Source organism: Citrus sinensis, chromosome 5, assembly GCF_022201045.2.
Source record: "Citrus sinensis cultivar Valencia sweet orange chromosome 5, DVS_A1.0, whole genome shotgun sequence".
NCBI lineage: Eukaryota > Viridiplantae > Streptophyta > Magnoliopsida > Sapindales > Rutaceae > Citrus > Citrus sinensis.
Window position 1 is genome coordinate 12,858,016 of NC_068560.1, and position 8,178 is coordinate 12,866,193.

An 8,178-nucleotide genomic window follows, 5' to 3' on the forward strand; every position below is an offset into this window, starting at 1 on the left:
TCTTGGATTGTAGATGTTGGAGAAAGGATCATGCTTTTGCTGTTGTTTCACTTTTGCCCTAGATACCCCCTACGACATTTCTTTGCTCTAAAGTATTATTTGCACCAATGGACATATATCACTTGGATGACCTATGTTGTGCAAATTTTATTGAACTCGCAAGCGCACGAATCTCAGCTGTAATCTTCTTTCTGAGCTGGCTTGCTGCATGTCAAAGTTGAATTTCTTGATAGCCCAGTATGCACGATGCTCGAGTTCCACAGGTAGGTGGCAAGCTTTTCCATACACTAGCCTGAAGGGTGACATCCCAATCGGGGTCTTGAAAGCCGTTCTATATGCTCATAATGCATCATCAAGTCTTAATGACCAATCTTTTCTATCTGGCCTCACCGTCTTTTCTAATATGTGCTTTATTTCTCGATTGGAGATCTCAACTTGGCCACTGGTTTGCGGATGATATGGGGTTGCCACTTTGTGAGTGATTGAATACTTTGCCACCATCACTGATTATTGCTCGAGGGAATCCAACTCGTGAAACAATGTTGCTTTTCAAAAATCCTATCACCACCTTGTGATTATTGGTTCTACATGGAATTGCTTCTACCCATTTCAATACGTAGTCAACAGCAACCAATATGTATTGATGGCCAAAAGAAGGGGGAAAGGGACCCATGAAGTCGATACCCCATACATAAAAAATCTCAACCACTAAAATTGGATTTAGTGGCATCATGTTCTTTTGTGTAATGCTCCCCATTCGTTGACACCTATCACATGAAGAACAGAAAGTGTAAGCGTCTCGAAATATAGTTGGCCAATAGAAACCACATTGTAAAACTTTTGTCGCTATTTTCCTAGCACTGAAATGGCCTCCACAAGCTTGTTCATGGCAGAATGAAAGAATATTCTAAATTTCATTTTCTGGGACACATCGTCTAACAATTTGATCTGCACAATACTTGAACAAATACGGGTCATCCCAAAAGAAATTCTTTATTTCTGCAAGAATTTAGCCTTGTCTTGCTTGGTCTAATGCTCTGGAAGTTGATCTGTAACAAGATAATTCACGATGTCAGCATACCATAGTAATACTTCCACACTCATCAATTGTTCATATGGGAATGACTCATTCAATGGTAATGATTCCATAATTGTGTCAAAGTGGAGACGAGAGAAATGGTCAGCTACAACATTCTCTGTGCCTTTCTTATCTTTAAATTCCAAGTCGAACTCCTGTAAAAGTAACACCCAACGAATTAGTCTAGCTTTTGCATTTTTCTTTGTTAGAAGATATTTAAGATCAGCATGATCTGTGAACACAATTATTTTACAACCAATGAGATAAGATCGAAATTTTTTCAATGCAAACACTACTGCTAGCATTTCTTTTTCAGTAGTTGAATATTTCAACTGTGCATCATTCAATGTCATACTAGCATAATAAATAACATGGGGAATTCAATCAACTCTTTGTCCTAATACTGATCCTATTGCATAATCAGATGCATCACACATGTGTTCAAATGGTAAGCTCCAGTTTGGGGCCTGAATGATGGGTGATGATGTCAACAATTGCTTTAGTTTTTCAAACACCACAAGACATGAATCAGTAAAGATAAAAGGTACATCCTTAGCAAGTAGATTGCATAAGGGTCTAGAAACTTTGTTAAAATCTTTAATGAAATGGCTATAGAAACCAGCATGCCCAAGGAAAGATCTTACTTCTCTGACTGTTTTGGGTGGAGGAAGATTAGAAATGAGATCCACCTTGGCTTTGTCAACCTCAATACCTTTGCTTGAAATGATGTGACCGAGAACAATACCTTGTTTTACCATAAAATGGCACTTTTCCCAATTTAAGACTAAGTTCTTCTTGACACATCTCTGCAGAACTAGTGTTAGATGATGTAAACATTAATCAAACGAGTCACCAAAGACAGAAAAATCATCCATAAAGACTTCAAGGAATCGTTCAACCATATCAGAAAAAATGCTCAACATGCATCGTTGAAATGTAGCAGGTGCATTACATAATCCAAATGGCATCCTACTATATGCAAAAGTGCCAAAAGGGCAAGTGAAAGTGGTTTTCTCTTAATCTTTTGGTGCTATGGGAATCTGATTATATCCTGAGTAGCCATCTAGAAAGAAATAAAATTCATGGCCTGCTAATCTATCAAGCATTTGATCAATAAATGGTAAAGGAAAATGGTCTTTACATGTGACAGAATTCAATTTTCTATAATCAATGCATACACGCCATCATGTAGTTACTCTAGTTGGTATCAATTCATTATCAGCATTGGTAACTACTGTGACTCCTGACCTTTTAGGGACAACTTATACAGGACTGACCCATGAACTATTAGAAATTGGGTAAATGATACCTGCGTCTAATAGCTTAAGGACTTCAGTTCTAACAACTTCTTTCATATTAGGATTTAACCGACGTTGCATTTCCCTAGAAGATTTAGCATTTTCATCGAGGTGAATGTAATGCATGCATTCTACTGGGTTTATACCTTTGATGTCTGCTATAGTCCATCCTAATGCTCCTTTGTGCTCTTTTAAAACATCCAACAACTTACCATTTTGTTCGTCATTTAGGGATGATGAGATGATTACCGGTAGAGTACTTTCTTCTCCCAAAAATGCATATTCCAAAGTGTTGGGTAATGGTTTGAGCTTGAGTTTCGGTGGTGATTCTGATGATGGGATGAGTTTCTTTTCTGATGTTGCTAGTTGTTCAACTCTTGACTTCCATTTATTAGTATCCATGGATGGTGCTAAGTTAAGTAGGGTGTTGACCTCATCGACTGATAGGTCAATATCAAAATCCAAACCAAAGTGAGTTAAACATGTTTGTAAAGGATCATCACTAAGGTTTGAAAGAAAAGTATTATCAACCATTGTTTCTATTAAATCCACATCAACAATTCCATCATCTGCATTGTGAGGTTGTTTGGCAATGTTGAAAATGTTCAGCTCCATAGTCATGTTGCCGAAGGACAATTACAATGAAATCAACAGGAAAATAAAACTTGTCTACCTGGATAAGCACGTCCTCCACAATACCACGAGGTATTTTCGTGGACCGATCTGCAAGCTGTAACACCACTGGAGTTGGGTGTAATTCTCCAAGTCCAAGTTTCAAAAATACTGAGTAAGGCAACAGATTTATACTAGCTCCTAAATCCAACAAAGCATTCTCAATTGTGTGGTTCCCTATGCCACATGAGATAGTGGGGGAGCCTGGGTCTTTGTATTTTAGAGGAATTTTATGTTGGAGTATAGAACTAACGTTTTTTGTTAAAAATGCATTCTTTTGAACATGAATGTTTCTCTTTTTAGTAGTACAAAGGTCTTTAAGAAACTTGGTATAAGATGGAACTTGCTTTATAGCATCAAGTAAAGGGATGTTAACACTTACCTGTTTGAAGATTTCGAGAATCTCACCTGTGGATTTTCCCTTCTTTCCTTTCGCTAACCTCTGAGGAAATGGAGCTTTTGGAACATATTCTCGTGGTTGGTTTCTTCTCTCTCCTCTGGTGATGAGTCCTCAACACTCACAGGTACAATTTGATTTTCTTTTGTCACCGGCATCTCCACTTTGTTGTCGACTTCTTTTCCTTTTCGCAAGGTCATGACTGCTTTGACCTCTCCATGCTACTGTGGTGAACTAGTACTTGCTTCATGCACTCCTTTAGGATTAGGCATTGGTTGACTTGGAAACTTGCCTTTCTCAACAGTCATTGCCAAGGTCTGAACTAAAGAAGCAAGTTGTCCCACCATCTTCTCGAGGCTTGAAACTGATTGAACTTATGAGTTGAAGCCTGCTCTCAACTCATTTCGTAGTCCATCAATGGTGCGGTTCTGTTGCTCAATCGTGGAGTGAGTAACATTCTTGAAATTCTGGAATGCATCCTCCTGTGGTCTAGGTTGAGAGTAGTTCTAGTTCTGATTGTATGGTCTGAATGGTGGCTGAGAGGCTTGAGGAATTTGAGGAATTGGTTGCATTGGTGGAGCTGGAGCTGCTGGTCTATTCTGTTGGAATCCTTGAGACCATGAAAAATTGGGGTGGTCTCTCCATCCAGGGTTATATGTGTTGGAGTATGGGTTGTAATTTGATGGCTTTCTCATTACACCTATGGCATTGGCTTGATATGAGTATGAGTCATGGTCATGTGGTTCTGTTGATTTAGCAGTCGATAACGATGCTATTTGTCGAGCAGACCTTCAACCATCTCCTTGACTTATTTGATTCCCAAAGTTGACTCACCAATTTGAAACTCATTTACTCCCTTAATTCTTTTAGTATTCCTGAGTGATCGGCTCCGTTGTTGGGAATTATCCATTTGTCACTGGAAGAATTCCCAAATCTCTGATGCACTTTTTGACATTAGCTCTCCTCCACTTGTTGCTATTAACCATTCTTGCACATTTGGTAGTAATCCCTCCCAAAATTATTGGCATTGGTGCCATTTCTCGTACCCATGATGTGGACACTTCAAGAGTAGCCCATTGAATCGATCCCATGTTTCGAAAAATTGCTCGTCTTCTCTCTGTGTAAACTCTTAAATTTCCCTGCGAATAGCATTGGTTTTATGCACTGGGAAATATTTATTCAAAAACTTTGTTACCATTTGTTCCTATGATGTAATGCTATTAGCAGGCAATGTATTAAGTCATGATCGAGCTCTACCCTTTAAAGAAAATGGAATAATCTAAGCTTAACATCATCATCTGAAAAATTCTCATATCTAAATGTTTGACAAACAACATGAAAATCGTTCAAATGATTATATGGGTCCTCATTTTCTAAGCCATAGAATGTGGGGAGACAATTTAGCACACTAGGTTTTAGTTCAAAACTCCTAGCAGCTACATTTGGGTATCTTATGCAGAATGTGCTCAAATTAGCTAAGGGACTAAAATAGTCCTTAAATGGCCTCTCCTGTGGTTGCAAATCCATTTTATTTTTAACTTGTTTGTGTGTGCGAAGTGTTTTCTCAAGCTCAAGGTTTATAGGTTCAAGATTAGGTAATAATAACCTTCGACCATGCATGCAAAACAAATAAAATAAAAATAAAGATGGGAACAAAACAAATAAAAATGAAGAAGAAGGAGAAATTATGATACTAACCTTATCGTGCTATTACAACCTTAATATAAAAATACACAAAAAAAAATACGTGAAATAAATTAACTTTAAAAAAATTAGTAAGATAAACAAAAATTACAAAGAAGAAAAAAAGAAAAAAATAACTTGAAAATTAAATTACAGAATTTTAAGCAAGAGAAAAAGAAAAGAAATACTAACCTCTAAATGCAGATTCACTTTTTTTTTCCTTTTTTTTAATAAGAAAAAAATACAAGAAAATAAATAAAAGAAATTATTGATAAAAATTAATTCTACAAATTAAAATAACTTACCTCCCAGGCAACGGTGCCAAAAACTTGTTGTGAAAATTTTATTGAACTCGCAAGCGCATGAATCTATTATAGAATAAACTAATGGTGACGAGTGTCGATCCCACGAGGAGGTGGATTTTAATTATATGTAGAATTAATTTTCTAAATGGGTAGTTGGATTTGTGGTGAAAGTGATGTAAATTATCCTAAAATTGGAATTGGATTGGCGAGAATAAATTGAAGAGAAATCTATTGAAATGACGTACTCAGGTATCTGGATCCGTATCAACATGCACCATGGGCTAAATATTCCTTATTAATACCAATTAAATCATGAGGGGGGAATCCACACCTCATGAACCACACTCTAATCAATATGGTGCTAAGGGCTTATTGTGCCAAATAATAATAACTTTATACTAGGGAGCCAGTGTAACCAGGGCGGTATCTAAACAAGATTATTATTATTTGTCGACGAAAAGTCAAATCATCCACAAACATTAGAGGGGAAAAGAAAATAAATTTACTAAATAAAGCCCATGACACATGTTGAGACTTCACATTCAACCCAAGCTTGAAAGAAAATTAGCTACTCATAATTGAACTAGGGGCAAAATAGGAATTTATTAAAATACGTAGAAAATATAAGATGGAGAAGGAATTACAGAAAATGGATACCAAAAATGGATTCAGAGCTATCAAATTAGGGGGGGGAGGCCCCCTTTTTATAGATACATGGAGTAAATCATGGTCATCGGATTAAAAACAGTTTGGATGCTCAGGATTGCACCACGTCATCAGTCAATAGTACGCGGTTTGACCACGTGGATGAACAGTAATACGATTTGACCCAGGTTGAACAGTGACGCGGTTTGGTTGAAAATAATCCTGTGTGATGCATGTACCGTACGCGAGATTTTTGGTCCACTGATATGCTGCCACGTCACCATCAACAGTACATAAGAATTTTAGTCCAATAGGATCGTGACACCTCATCAGTCAATGCCACATCATCGGTCAATGCCACGTCATCGATTCGTCTATGTGAACAGTGTCGTGAACAGTAACATAGATAGTACTGTACACGTGAATAGTACCATACATGTGAAAAGTGACATTTTTCCTTTTATGCTCCTCCTAAGGTTTTCGACCGTCTTGAGTTCAAAAGTGATGTCCGTTTTGCCGTCTGATCTCTCGTTTATTATGAAATGACTATGATGCCCCTAAAATACATAAAATACTTAATTAAAATAAAACACACGGAATTAAATCAAAAGAAGGTTAAATACATAAAAGTAAGGGTGCTAGTAAAACTTGAAGTGTAAAATGATGATTTTCTCCTTTATAAATATACATTTTCTAACACTTAACAACCTACCATAAAGCATAATCCACACATCTTTGATTGTTGAATGTTACCCCTAGCCGATTGGTGAACTAATGAAGTTAAGGCTATCAACATGATCATATTCTACCTCTCTTCTAATATGAGCATTTGTAAATCAAGTTCTGAAGAGAACCAGGCTGCTAAAGCTTAACAAGATCTGTTGTTAAGTATCCAAAGAGGTCCAATAATAAGGGCAAGAACTAAGAAAATGACGTATTAAATGGATTAATTAAGCACATCTAATTCATGTGTTGTTCATAATATTAAACTATCTAAATTGAGTATTGTCAATGTTATTCAAGCTTCTAAATCTGATTTGAAGTGACTTGCATGAAGAATGAGCAATATCTTATTAAATTAAATTCCTTTTTACTTTTATTTATATTTAGCAATAAGTAAAACCTTATTCCATTAATAAAATTCAACTATGTAAGCCTATGTAACCTTATTGGAAATTTCAAATCTAATTTAATAACAATAGTGAAAGCTTTTCTCATTGGTTTTTTGAAGAACTTTTACGACTTATTACGATTTCATCATTTGGCACTTTTTGTTGACTTATAACAGGTCAAGGTCTAGATATTTTAGTTGTTTTTTAGTCAAAATTAGATATTCTTTGACAAAGGAACTTCATTGAGTACACAATCTCATTTATCTTTGTGAGGTTCACATCAATTGTTAAAATAGCTTAGGTCCTATTTTGAATTTATATAGTTTCTCTAATTTTGCTGCCTTTTGCATAACTTTGCCTTGATTCTTCAAGTTCTATTCTTTCTTATTCAAAACTAGGAAATAAAAAGAAATCAAACAATTGGGAAAAAAATTTTGAAAAATAAATTGAATTTAAAGTATAGCTTTGCCATTTAATTTTTGTCTATTCCTATTTTTTACAATTCGACCTAAACAAAAAAAAAAAAAAAAAAAAAGAGAGAGAGAGAGAAGCAATGCTAATTGCATTAAGATTCAAATTCTTCTATCTCTTTTTTTGTTTTGAGTTTGGATTGGTGCAAGAAAATTCTGATCAAGTTCCCTTATGTTCAATAAAGAATTAAAAGAGAAAATTAAAAAGTCAAAAAAGGTAAGGGAGTGTGAGCTTATAAGAGGGTAAAATCCAAATTTAGGTAATCACTAGAGTGAATGCTATTAATCTTGAGAGGAAAACACATTAGGGAGTGTTTGTGAGTTTTTTTTTTTTTTAAAATAACTGCACCTTCAGTCTTCCAAAATATTTTTAACCCTTATATTAGGTTTATTATTGTCTATATTGATGATATTTTAGTTTACTCAAAGTCCATAGATTAGCATTTTAAAAATTTAAGTGCTTTTTACAAAGAAGTTAAAAAATGCAAACCTTGTTGTTTCAGCCAAACAGATGAAGA